This window comes from Podarcis muralis, chromosome 4 (genome assembly GCF_964188315.1).
Source record: "Podarcis muralis chromosome 4, rPodMur119.hap1.1, whole genome shotgun sequence".
NCBI lineage: Eukaryota > Metazoa > Chordata > Lepidosauria > Squamata > Lacertidae > Podarcis > Podarcis muralis.
In genome coordinates this window covers 42,638,762-42,653,322 of record NC_135658.1, presented here as the reverse complement: position 1 = coordinate 42,653,322, position 14,561 = coordinate 42,638,762, and the positions used below count along the sequence as shown (strand labels likewise).

The 14,561-nt window shown below is 42.4% G+C and overlaps 1 long non-coding RNA gene across 1 annotated transcript; it reads right to left on the bottom strand.

The window, feature by feature from the left end:
- Positions 1 to 1,099: 1,099 nt before the first annotated feature.
- Positions 1,100 to 14,144, bottom strand: LOC144327497 (uncharacterized). Its single transcript, XR_013392565.1, has 3 exons — positions 13,419 to 14,144; positions 9,430 to 9,549; positions 1,100 to 4,446 (listed from the first exon to the last, which is right to left on the bottom strand). It is a non-coding gene; the product is annotated as an uncharacterized LOC144327497 (long non-coding RNA).
- Positions 14,145 to 14,561: the final 417 nt, after the last annotated feature.

Sequence of the window (14,561 nt, the reverse complement as noted above, 5' to 3'; positions counted from 1 at the left end):
GAAATGAAATTAACAACAACTACTTTATGACGGGCAGAAATTTAGCAGGTATATTTAACCCAGCACTGTTTCCTCGTGCTGAGAAACATGGTACTTATACCATCAATCGCTGCTGTGTATAGTGGTACCTCTAGTTACAAACTTAATTCATTCCGGAGGTCCATTCTTAACCTGAAACAGTTCTTAACTAGAAGCGTGCTTTCGCTAATGGGGCCTCTTGCTGCCGCTGTGCTGCCAGCCCACGATTTCCGTTCTCATCCTGGGGCAAAGTTCTCAACTCAAGGTAGCTCTTCCAGGTTAGCAGAGTTTGTAACCTGAAGCGTTTGTAACCTGAGGCATTTGTAACTTGAGGTACCATTGTACCTTGCAAAGAAGACTGCAAGCCTACTTCCATTGTTTGCTGTTCTACTATTGAAAACTTACCAGCTCCCCTTGGATCCTCTCTATATTACTATTATTATTTAAATTTAATACCACTCTGCATTCAAAGATTACAGGATGATTTACAGTATAAAAACACAAAAAATACATAACAAAACAACAACAAACAGTACTATTATTCAAGTTATTGTGCTATAATTCAAATTATCTGAAAATATGCACTACTCACTGCAACCATAGGGACACAATGCACCATTTTACCACATGGTAGGATGTCCACCATGTGGCTGCATAGTTGTTTATGTTACTAGCATGGTGTATTCTTCCCCCGCCACATGCTCTAAAGGTTGGTGTGACTTGAGGCTTCTTCACATTTTTCTTGTGAATGAACAGTCATCTGTATTAATAATTCATGGCTGATTATGTTGAATGGGGAAAGTAACCCCACAAGCTATAGTTTAATACCTAGATTATTGTCTTAACTTCCCTGTCCCTGCCTGCTCCCTAATTTTCGGATTACTTTCCTGTTGTTTATGTGCATAAGCTTAAATCATTTATATTTTGATGTGTTTAATCGTTAATGTTTTCCTTCCCTTACTGTGAAAAAGTCTATACTGTAGTTTCTCTGAAGTCATGTTTGCTTGTGTTTTGTATGGCATATATGCAGTTAGTCTTGATTTTTACATCCAAAGTGAAATTTTGCAGGACTCCCCCCCCCCCCCTCCATGCACGCACACCTCATTTTTTTAAATTAATGGCACAGGTTATGCATACATTACTGAAAGTCCATGAAAAATTACCAGGATATTTCTTTTTTGGGGGAAAAAGAAAATACATATTTGGAAACCAAAGCAAGGAACGCTATTATCATTCTGAGTAAACTTTTAAGGCTATGGGAAGAGATTAAAACGTCTTACTTCCACAAAGGAATAAACAGAAAGCAGTGATAAAACACTGCAGAAATGCCTGAAGAGATAGGTAGAACTAATGATTTCACTCCATAGCAACAGAACAAGTCAGTAACTAAGGGTGGTTCAACAGCAACCAAAATACTTCAAAACCAAACAAAACACTAGCTATGGTCATTTGTATTTATGTACTTAGCACACATTTAAGAAACAGCCAATTATGCCCACATTTCCTGCATGGCAGGTTGGTGGATTACATTACTTGCAAGTGGACGTGTACAGGAGCGATATACCAGTCTGTGCATCTTCTGTACAATTTTGTGCAGTCATGTGGGCGGCTGGCATTTGCCAAACTCAACTAGTAGCAGCAAAAGACAAGTGAGGTGTCACAGCGCTGTCAGGCAAGGCACGTCCAGAGTCAGGAACCATAGAATGGTAGTGTGCAGAAGGGACCACAAGGATTAACTCTTTATTGTCAAAAGTACACTTACAAGTTAGGAAGTCTGTCAGTCCTACATCCCTCAGGTACTCCTAGATGTGCACCTAATGAGGTAGTTGCCCATGGCTTCGGCTTATGCACCTCCCTTATCCAAGCTGAACAAGCAAGCGAAGACTGCATCTGCATGTAACCTGATTCTGCTCTTCCCTCTTCAGTTCTCTCCTGGTCCTGGGAGACAGTGGAGCAGGAGAAGTGGGGGAAGAAGGAGGCAGTGTCAAAGCCCTCGACTCCACACCAGCCTTCTGCACCAGTTCTTCACTCTCCAATCCTGCAGCTTCCTCCACAACACTGATCCCTTCTCCCAAGTAAGTCTCCAACGCCCCTTCTCCCGGTGCCCACTCCTCAGGATCCAGCCAGCCCCTGACATGTTGTTAGCTGGGAATCAGTACACAGCAAGATGTGGATATTTGCTTCTTTAGTTGAAGGTAGCTGGTCACCATTTGAGGTATGGATTCACAAGTTTAGGGCTTCATCTGTCTCTCACGGTCTACCAGAACAACTAGCAACAAGTGGTGTGACCACAAGCCTGAGGCAAGCTCTCTTGATTGAATTTACATTCATCAATGTCTCTGTGAACTCAAGAGTACTATAATGTAAAGGTAAAAGGACCCCTGACAATTAAGTCCAGTCGCAGACGACTCTGGGGTTGCGGCGCTCATCTCGCTTTACTGGCCGTGGGAACCAGTGTTTGTCCGCAGTTTTTCCAGGTCATGTGGCCAGCATGACTAAGCCGCTTCTGGCGCAACGGAACACCAAAACCAAAGCAGCGGACGGAAACGCCATTTACCTTCCCACCGGAGTGGTACCTATTTATCTACTTGCACTGGCATGCTTTCAAACTGCTAGGTAGGCAGGAGCTGGGACAGAGCAACGGGAGCTCACCCCATCGTGGGGATTCGGACTGCTGACCTTCTGATCGGCAAGCCCAAGAGGCTCAATGGTTTAGACCACAGCACCACCCACATAATGTACTCCACCTTAAATGAGTTGCTCTCAGATAGTTTCCTAAAAAAGCCCAGGAACAGGATTTTGCATTTGACTAGGACATTCCCACCTAAGGCCAGTAAATACCCCTCCTGAACCCCCTTTTGAAACGCATTCTCTGGTTAGCAATCAGGAAACCTACCTGGGTAGGGTTTGTATTGCACACTTGTGCGTACTCCTGATGCACCACTTAGAAATCAATGGCTCAAAATGACCCATAAAGGGGGTCAACAAATAGGTTCAACAACCCATTGTTAAACCTGCATGTCATCATGATGAACATGTGATGTGACTCATGCTCCATGTTCTGGACCCGCTGCATTACAGTCTTCCAGGCAATATGAAAAATGTTGCTTTTCAGTAACAATTTCTTAACCAATCTGGAACTAGTTTTTTTGACAGACTCTCCTTACACTGCATTGCTCAGAGGGAAATGAATGCACATTCCCTTTGATGAACCAATACTTCATTGCTCTGGAATTCAGGAAATTTCTACAGCAGGTTAATTACTCAAATTATCATACGGGTGCTAAAACACCGTATTTCCTCTCCCCACCACCCTACTCAAATGATATTTTAGTAGCTGAGACTATGGTCCTTATAGACTGAAATAAGATAGTATGAAAGTTGAGGACAAGAAGGAGTTGTGCAAGGTAAGGACACTTGGGAAGGTGCTTGAGATATGAAGGATCTTCAATTGCTTTCTTGGAATTACAATGGGGAAGGAATTGACTCAGAATCAATCTTAAATTGCATTAGAAAATTCTTAAACGTGTGTCACTGAAATCTATTTGGGATACCATTCAGTGATGATGTATTTATCTGCCAATCTTCCAGCAGAACTTCCATCTCCTTCCTTTCTTTTTGTTAGCCCTCCAGACTTTCTTATCAGACTCCCCTTCATCTCATTCACTTGCTATTATTGCCTTTCCTCCTCTCATATCTTACAGGTACCTGTTACCACCCCGGTACTTATTTGAATTTCTCTCCCCTTTGTCTTTTGTGGCAATGCAAGCTAAATGGAAGCAGAAGCAAGGAAATAATTCCAGAGACTCTGTTGCTGATAAATAGCACAAAGTACATAACAAAAGCTATTTGAGAAGTCATGCCTTATTTCTGCACATAACCAATACCAATGGTTCATTCGTCAGCTCATCTTCCAAGATAAAACTGTATATCTGCAAGCAATGCCCTTCTCCATTCTACATAGGGCACAATGCAAAAGAATCAATGGGCACATGTAAATCTGGTATAAAAGGAGGCAATACTCATAAACCAGTGGGAGAACATTGCCGTCTACCAGGCCACTCTGCCACGGAGGTTAAGGTGGCTATACCTGAACAAAGGAATTTCAGAGGGAGGCTCCAGGGTGAAACTGTTGAATTAAATGTAATCAAGAAGTCCAGCTCTATTCATTTGGGTCTGAATAAAGACAATGGGTTTGTTTCCCAATGTAGAAGTTAATTAACTCAGCATTGCCAAGTTGATTGTTTTATCACGTACTATTGTAAAGCGTCGCCATGATTATTTTGCATATAGTCTAGCTCTAATCTAGATTAGATTAAAGCCTGTGTGCTTTATACCTGCCTTAGGTACAGAATAATTCAATTTTCCTCATGAGGAGGATGGCAAGCAAAATCATGGAATTTCATCCCAGAGCTTCTTTTCTGTTTTCTAGGGAGGAAAACAATCCACCTTGAGTTCCATGATGGAAGAAAGGCAGGATATACTGTAAATGTATTCAATAAATACATATAGGTCAAGCAGACATTCAACAGGCGCAGCTTTCAATTTGCAAAGCTCTGCAAGTTGAACTTGTCTGTTGTGCAGCTGATGAAGGCATAGCACCTTCGTAAGTTTGGGGAGGGGGTACTGCAAGCCTGCTTAAAGTCACACGTAAAGAGAGATGTTTGGGTGCCTTGTCCCTCCGTTAAAAATAATTGATTCATTAGGAGGCCCTGGAAAACATATTATATGTTGCCCCTATTCAATCTGGCTTTTGGTAAGGAAATCTGTAGTTGCAATAGCCAAATGGAAAACTGTGCAGCAACCATAGCTCATTCGGTAGAGCATGAGACTCTTAATCTCAGGTTTGTGGGTTCAAGCCCCATGCTGGGCCCAAAAAAATCCTGCATTGCAGGTTGGATTAGATAAGCTTTGTGGACCCTTCCAACTCTACAATTCTATGACTCTGTGAGTCTATAATTCTACTAGAACAAAGACTTTTCTTCAATGTCTCAGAAGAGTCAGAGAATTCCCACAATGGCAGGCAAAGACAGGACAAGGAACTGTCAAACCTCAAGAAATGTAGCTGAGGCAAAATGTCCTGTACGTTAACATGTGGACATGTTATGTCACAAAGGATGTATATGAGACACCTGGTTTAAAAAAAGAATGGATATATGAATTCAAATGATGCTTCCTGTAGAGATGTTGGCAATAGGACTGTGTACTTGAGGAAACTAGAAATTCAGTGCATGGAGATCCACTGGCCTTACCCTGTATAAATTGGGCTTAACCACTGATGAATTCTGCCTTAGATTAGTTCTTTTTTTAAAAAAATTGTTACAGATTTTCATGTTTAAGAAAAGTACATATAGCATCTCCATTTTCAATTCATAAAGTCTTTTTCACAGTTCCATTACGTTCGGTGAGAGACACCTCTGTCGTAGACGTGGTGTTCCGCCTTTGATTCTGAGGCTCCATGTTTATTGGAACAGAATTCAAAATTTCAGAATCTGTGGTTCTTACAAAGGTGTATTTTCAGAATTTTGCAAGACATAAACAATAATAATAAAAAATCATTTGTTAACATTGTTTTTCAGAATCATAAAGGTGGAGATTTAAAAATAAAACCACACACGTGAAGAGGAATATGGGTTATGTTTGTTTAATGGGGGGGGACTAGTGGGTTTTTTGTTTTAAAAAAGCATAAATGGTGGGTGATTTACACCATTTAAAATTATTATTGTGAGGGCACACACACATAATCCATTACTGACATTCCAAAATCTGCTATTCCTGACGGAATCCAAATAGAGCGGAACCCAAGGGATACTGGAATGTTGGAACAGTAATGGAGTGGAACTGACAGAATCCACTTATCCCTAGTAAAAATGCAGATTGCAGGCGCTGCAGAGTGCCAATGGGCACACAGCTTGCATGTGCATAGGTCTCTACAGAAGACATGCTCAGTGCAGAAAGGTGGGGGATAGGATGTGTGGGCATAATCCTGATCCCTCCGTGTTTAATTTTTGATGTTTTCTATATTGCTTGTGCAGAGCTAACAGAGAAAGCCATAATACAGGGTGGTGATTTTTTAAAATTGTGGTTTGTGGAGTGCTTTCAAGTGATTTATTTTTCACAACGAAAATGAAAACAAGGCCTTTTAAAAGAACAGGCCCAAACTCTGCATTAAAACTCAACACTGTTTTCATACTCTGATGCAGCTGCACTGAGTGCAGAGAGTAAAAGGAAAGGTGGAAAACTGCAACTGCTTTAACTCCCCCTGCTTACCAAGGACAGTTTCTTTTTTCCTGGCACCTGCTCCTGATAAATTGGTTACAAGTCTCAGTATATTATGCCTTTGTGGGAGAGAGATGTTGGGAGTGTCTCTTTTTTTAAAAAGCTAGTTTATACTATAGCTCTTGGTGTTTCAGTTGCTTCCCATAGAGAAGTGAAATTTCTGAGCGGAGGGGCAGGATGCACACACATGGGACACAAATGCCAGCACACTTCTTCCCTTCCACACACATCCTGAACTGCCTGTTCAGCAAATGAATGTATCTTGAGTTGCAGCTATTTATAATTAGGACAACCAGATTCACTGTAAGATCACATTCCTATTTTTTAAAACAAACAAACAATTATAGTGACGTTACTAACACGCCCTGTTTTGCATGTCATTTGAAGGAGGCAGCTGTAGAGTAAATGAATACAGTGGACGCTCAGGTTGCGAACGTAATCCGTGCAGGATGCACGTTCGCAACCCACAGAGTTCGCAACCTGCGTCTGCGTACGCGCGGGTTGCGATTCAGCATTTCTGCACATGCACAAAGCACGATTTAGTGCTTTTGCGCATGTGCAACCGCCAAAACCCAGAAGTAACCTGTTCTGATACTTCCGGGTTTCGGCAGTCCGTAACCCGAAAAAAACGCAACCTGCAGCGGCTGTAACCCGAGGTATGACTGTACAGCATATACAAGAGCGAGGTGACCTGAGGCCTGCAGGTGACCCTCCGCTTAATTTAATGCACAGGGAAGGTGAGCCCAGAGGGAAGGGAAGGCGACTGGAGAAGGGAGAATTTGGCAGGGGGCAGACAAACTCATGGAGCAATGGAAGGAGGAGGTGAAGGTCAGGCCTCTTAGCATCTTAATTAGCTAAGATGTACAAATCAAAGTCTAAAATGTGCTGGAAATATAAAGAAAAAGAGGGTACTTTTTATCATATGTGGTGGTCATGTAAGATGATAAAAGACTTATGGGAAATGATATATAATGAACTGAAAAAAATGTTGAGAATAACTTTTCCTAAGAAACCAGAAGCTTTTCTTTTAGGTATTATAGGACCAGAGATCTTGAAGGACCAGATGAAATTATTTATGTACGTGATCATGGCTGCATCTTAGCCCAGAAATGGAAAGATGGTACAATTCTGACCAAAGAAGAGTAGCAGACGAAATTGATGAACTATGCCGAGATGGAAAAACTTACAGGAAGAATTAGAAATCAGGAAGAGGAAGTCTTTAATAAAGAATGGGCAAAGTTTATAATTTATTTGAAAAGCTATTGTAAACAATTACATTCACTGGCAGGATTGACAGAAAACTTGTAGTAAAAATTAGAATTATGGATTGACAAAGGATTTATAAAAATAGAGTTAAAAAAAGAGATGCAGAGGGGGAAATCACTACATTAAGATCCACAATGAGGCGGGTGGAGGAGTCAGAAGGGATTACATGTTTATGTATTTAACTCATTTGTTTATGTAAAATAGAAAATGCAAGAATAAAATGTATTTTTTTTAAAAAAAGGTAAGTTTTGGTCTCTGGTCAGAGAAATCCCTCTTTCCCCTCCTGCCTGCTGGGGGTGGGGGGAAGAAGAGAGAAAGGATGGGGTGTCTGAAAGAGACACACCGCCAATATTTGCCTACAGGAGATACATGGTGCAATGTCACTGCACTCAGTGTTTTCTCATGTGCAGGCACACACAAGCAGTAGGTCACTATGATGTGGACCAATGGAAGGGAAACACTGACTCTGATGATGTCACATCTTGCATCGTTAACCGAACATCATCAGGGAAACGCAGCAACACGTTCATCATAAGTTGTGGTTGCACTCAGCATGTTGCAACTGCAGAAATGTCTCCACTTTTCATCGCAGAAATGCAGGGGGTTGTCGGCAAAGTAGATGGCAGAAGACTCACGCTGTGGAGCTTCCATTCCAGGTCTTAAGCTGGAGGTTGAGGCTATACCTTTCAAAGCTCTGAAGCCATGAGGAGAAAGGGCTCTGTTTCTCCCACTCATCTCTTCACGCACCATCCTCTCCCATGCCGCCCACTGTGAGGCAGAACGAGAGTCCTGTTTGCTACAGCAGGCAAGAGAGTTATGGAAGAAGGGAACTGGTAGGGCAGTGGGTCCCAGTGCCTTGGAATATTAAAAAGAACAGGCACCATCTCCAAGTTAGAAACTGGAAACCCAGAATGGGACCAGGGATAACAAAACACATCCATGGCATGTTGTTGTTGTTTAGTTGTGTCTGACTCTTCGTGACCCCATGGACCAGAGCACACCAGGCACTCCTGTCTTCCACTGCCTCCCGCAGTTTGGTCAAACCCATGCTGGTAGCTTCGAGAACACTGTCCAACCATCTCGTCCTCTGTCGTCCCCTTCTCCTTGTGCCCTTCATCTTTCCCAACATCAGGGTCTTTTCCAGGGAGTCTTCTCTTCTCATGAGGTGGCCAAAGTATTGGAGCCTCAGCTTCAGGATCTGTCCTTCCAGTGAGCACTCAGGGCTGATTTCCTTAAGAATGGAGAGGTTTGATCCCCTTCATGGATCACTGCCTTGCTGTGGCGAAGGGGCTTGAATAACTCAGAGAAGCTGTGAGCTATGTCGTGCAGGGCCACCCAAGATGGACAGGTCATAGTGGAGAGTTTTGACCAAACGTGATCCACCTGGAGCAGGAACCGGCAAGCCACTCCAGTATCCCTGCCAAGAAAACTCCATGGACAAAGGCAACAGGCATCCATGGCACAGACTTCCCCTTATTCAGCCAGTGTCACAATGAAACAGAGCAGTACAGAACCGGCAACACTTTCCCTTCACATTCATTTATTTGGTTGCAATAGAAGTCTAGCTTCTAGAATAAAGTGGCAGCCACAATGTGGGGTAAAGGGGTGAAGAAAACCAAGGCAGTGGTCCTTTCATACAATGAAGTTAAGAATAATTTAAGCAGTATTCTGCCAAATGCTACAGTCACTTTCCCAAACTTAAGTATTTACATGTCACCTTTTCTTCATTTTTACACATCATTCTCTAGACAAGTCAGGAATTGGGCAAAATGTGATTCATCTGGAGGAAATGATGGGGTATCAGCCCCAACATCCCTAAGCCCTGTTTTGCATGGCACACAGCCAATTAAAGCACTAGTCACTAACCTGATGAGTCAATCTCTTCCTGTTCAATGTCTGCTCGGTGATTTTGTGTGGGCCATAGGACATGCTCAGGTAAAGAAGCAAGATGTGGACACAAAAGGCTAGCAGGCACATGCAGTTATCCTATACGCACAAAGAAGAAAAAGTTAGACTTGAGTGCTAAACTAGGCATGACATATCTGTTTGTCTCCCTCAGTGCAAACAATCAGGGAGGGGGTTTAAACCATTACGGTATCTGTATGTGTCCACAAGAGATGAAAATGATAATTGAAGAGGGTCAGTGTTTTTGGGAAGTGGGTGAATCAATTCCTTCTCCCCTCATACAGTGAACTTCATCCAAATCAAGAAAAAAGAGGCCTTGCAGTTGCATTTACCTTTTCACACAACTGCACAGGATCCAGTCATAGATCTTCTGGTGCCACGCCTATTTTTGGACCTAAGTTGGTAAATTCTATATACAGTGGTACCTCGGTTTAAGAACAGCCCTGTTTACTATTCGGTTTACGAACTCCTCATCACCAGAAGTAGTGTCCCGGTTTGCGAACTTTACCTCAGTCTACGAACAGAAGCTGACCAGTGGAAGGGTACCGGCAGTGGGAGGACACATTAGGGAAAGCATGCCTCGGTTTAAGAACAGTTTTGGTTTAAGAATGGACTTCCGGAAAGGAATAAGTTCGTAAACCGAGGTACCAATGTACTGCCATTTTAAACTGCACTTGTTTTTTTGTTTTTTTTAATGCTACTCCAATACACACAAAAATCTTACATATAATAAGCCTGCATATCAGAGAGAAAAGTTAGTGTAGCTCTCTCCCTGATGTGCCAATTTGCTACTGCAGCCAGAACATAATAATTTAGATTTTTACTCCAAGGCTACGCCCAGACTGTTGTTTTTAATTTGTTGTTTTTAATTGTACTTAAATGTGAAACTAATCGCTGTATCTGTTGAATCCTGGCACCCAATATTCCTCTCGGTATCAGCAATGCTGCTCTCTCAAGCAGATGTTTGATGCACTTCTGTGCAACGATACTTTCAGATCTTCTGCCTTGTGAAGACTTTAATCTCTTCCAAATGGCTGGTGCAGTCATGGATAACGTATCTGATACAAAACATATATTGATAGAAAAGCAAACACCCTCTCAACTTTATCTTCATTTTGTCCTCAGCCCTTTCAAATTGGCACTATTTAAACAGCTCTCTTTCAACTGTTAACTGCGTATATGGTCAGAGATTCTGGAGCAGTCCTGGAGGGAACTGAAAATGGAGTGCATAATGACAATTATACACACACACAAACGATAGATAGATAGATGATAGATGATAGATAGATAGAGTGTGTGTGTATAATGTATATGTATATAATAATAATAATTTATTATTTATACCCCGCCCTTCTGGCTGGGTCTCCCCAGACACTTTGGGCAGCTCCCAACTGAATATTAAAAACACAATGCAGCATTAAACATTAACAACTTCCCTAAAAAGGGCTGCCTTCAGATGTCTTTCAAAAGTCAGATAGTTGCTTATTTTCTTGACATCTGCTGGGAGGGTGTTCCACAGGGCAGGCGCCACTACCGAGAAGGCCATCTGCCTGGTTCCCTGTAACCTCACTTCTCGCAGTGAGGGAACCGCCAGAAGGCCCTCAGTGCTGGATATCAGTGTCCGGGCTGAACGGTGGGGGTCCACAAATATATATATATATATATATATATATATATATATAGTCCACAAATGATTATCAATACACCATTAAGCCCTCTCCAAAGTTGGTTCAGGAAATCCTCTGGAACAAAATGGGATCTGGCATGGTCAGCTGCAGGAGGTAGAGGAACGCAGAAGCAGGGGGCTGATTGCATCATGCCTCAGCTAAGGCAAAGCCACCACTGGATGCAAACTATACAAAGTATGCTTCTTTCTTCACATGCAACCTTATGCATATTTAATTAAGTAACTATTACACAGTGCAATCATAAGCACGTTTACTCTGAAGTGCGCTCGTTGAGTTCCCTAACACTTACTCCCTGAGTAAGTGTGCTTACGTTAGCTTCCTAAAACTCACATGATTAACTGATGAAGACAGAGACAAGTGTCAAGAGCCAACATCTCTGGATCAGCTGCCAAGGTCCACAAGCCTACAGGAGGCCCGCAACCGACCCTGGAGCTTTCTGGATCTGATCCTCCTCCTTGCTGTCACTGCCTGGTGAACGGCCTCTGCAAGCTTGCAAGAGGTAACAAGAGGGAAGGGATGGAGTTACAGTCCCCGCTTACCTGGTGATCTCTTTCTCTGGGCAATCGTTCAGATCAGGTACAGAGGAAAGGGGCAAACAAGGAAGAAGTGGGTCCAGTCAGAAGAGGAGACCCACTGAGGACATCGTGTCCAAGGACCCCCTAAACCTGGAGCTAGCATTGGACCAAGATATCTTTAGCAGGGTGGCAAGCCCTAGATCTCTTATAGTCAGTTACACTACCTGCATTATTGAACATGCACTGTATAGTGCCATTCAGTTTCTGTAAGGTTTCTCCTCTAGACAAATGAATATCTGCTGTAACTGTATAATAACCTCGGGTCTATTTCCATATTATTTCAAGCCCTGAGGATATAACATCACAGCCATATTCATTTATTCTGTTATTTTGGAGACAAGTATTCAATATATTATATTATAAAAGTATTACTCTGAAAGCAATACAATTTAACAATTGATTAGCTCAAATGTTAATATTCTTCAATCCCCATCCCCCCCACCCCCAATTTTATTAGGGAAAGCTATCCTCCCCGCCTCCAGTGAAATTAAACATCACAGGTCTGGTAAAATCTGTGACACCTAGGTGGCTGCAGCCTAGAGACAATGTGCTGCAGCCTAGACATTGTAATTGTTTTCCTAGCCATGAACAGAATCTTACTTGCTTTTCCAAATTTGAATTATTTTCTCATCCCTGATCACAGCTACTTGCATCTCAAGCTTAAGAATATTTTTATATTGTAAACCACCTTGTGATCCTCAGATGAAAGGCAGTATAGTAATAACAGTAATAGTAATAGTAATAGTAATAGTAATAGTAATAGTAATAGTAATAGTAATAGTAATAGTAATACCTTCTGTGGCAACATGTAGTTGATTTGAATGGGTTCCACACAGTGTTAAAAAAGCAGGACATTGTGATAGCGATGATGTGTTGGAATCACAGACAGATGTATCAGTGGAAATGTTTTTGACAGTGTAGCTATCAGAGATGTAATGTGCAGCGTATTTTCCTGTCCTAACTAGACACCATTAATAATATTGCAGTGGAGCAGCCATGTCAGTGTCTTGCAGAAGCTTTTATGGACTAATGTCAACATCACCAGATGCATGAAGTTTTACCCTCAGTTGAAAGGTATCCCTATGGGTGAGGTCAAAAATCAATGAGATGCAAAAAGTAAAATCTGAGACAATTCAATTAAGTGACCTTTCACAGCAGCAATCATTGGTGATAGCACCAGCATTCTAGCATCGTTAACTTAATTAACTCTTGTAGTTGGAAAGGAACCCATTGTCTGCTCTTGATTAGTATTGCAAGGTTATGGATCAGGGCCAGCTCCAGAGGGCAGAAGTGAGGCTGAGCTTTTGCCAAGGGCCCAAGACTGACACAGGGCCCAGACCCAGCTTCCCAACACCACTTCCAACCTCACTATTCAAAGCAGTATTCTTGATTTGCATGCCCTGCCTCTTCGAGGTGAAGGAGGAGAGGGTATCTTGCCTGAATGCCATGAAATCCTGAAGCTGAACTCTATATCGTAGCAAAGAGAAAATGTCCTGCTGGAAACGTATATAAAGGAAGTCTTTCAAAAGGAACAGGTTGCCCAAACAAATGCACTCACCGTACATAAATCCTTAATGATATCTTATACAGGAAAGCCTCACCCTCTACCCCTCACACTTCCTTTAAGGGGGGGGGGGATAAGCAACAACAGATAATGCAATACACCTGATAGAGCAATAATCCTCACCTAGCAAAATCTGATTTCCACGCCTAAGAAATGAAATAACTGCTGTGACCCATGGTCAAGGTCAGAGGCTGAGGTGAGTTTTTAATGGAAGGGTTCAGGACTTCACATCACATAATGGCTCTTCAGGGAACACCTTTCTTATTTAGTGTTCTTTTCATGTGCAGTCCTCGCGTGGGAAGCCTGACCTGAAAACACAGTTTGCACATACTGAAGTCACTGTCACACTACCAGGGCTTGTGATCATGCAGAAATCTTCTGATCGTTTGGGTTGAACTGGTTTGCATTCCAGCGGACTGAAAGCGGGGAATGCTCATTGTTTGTTCTCTCACAGGAGCTACCCCACATTCCTCTGCTAGGCTCCTAGCATGACTCCGGCAGCGCACTGGTGTCAATCTTCCGCATGGTTTTTTCTCACAGGCAGAGAAACTGACCATAAGGGACAGGGGAGGCAAAGGTACAGAAAATCCAAGTGATCTCCCAATTATGAAGCAAGCAATTCAGGCGCATGCAGAGAAAGCCTCCTCCAGTTCATTTTAAATAGTGTAAATGAGGAGAAAGCATCAACAAATCAGTGCGCTGGTAGCCATTGCATCAAATTCTGCTCTTAAATCAACAAACAAGGCGCAGGCTCTGCCAGATGCAAAATGTGTCAATCACCTGCAAACAACTGGGGATCTGAAATCCATGCAGAATCTGCAATGAGGAGGAAGATCTTAATATAGGACTGAAACCCAGAATCAAAATACAGTACAAACAGAACCCCAACAGAACTTGGCTCGCAAGCAAATCATCACTGAACCCAAAGCAAGACATGAGTTTGTAAAAGCTGGGGGGAAGTGGGGATGCACTGAATAACCGAATAGGGAGTAGGGGGGAGGGAAGCTGGGATAGGATTAAATATCAGGAAACAGTACACTTCCTAGTTGTTTCCACATTTGTTCCAAATTATTCATCAGTAACTGATCTCAAAGAAAAACATTCTCTAGGACTTTAAAATACAGACTATTTTGCTCATCATGGAATCACAGAACCACAGAGCTGGAAGGTTAAAAAAAATAAAGCATCAGCTCAAGTACATAGCAGGGCAGAATCATTCACACACCAGGTCCCACTAATAAAGCCACAGCATCTACTCCACAGTGT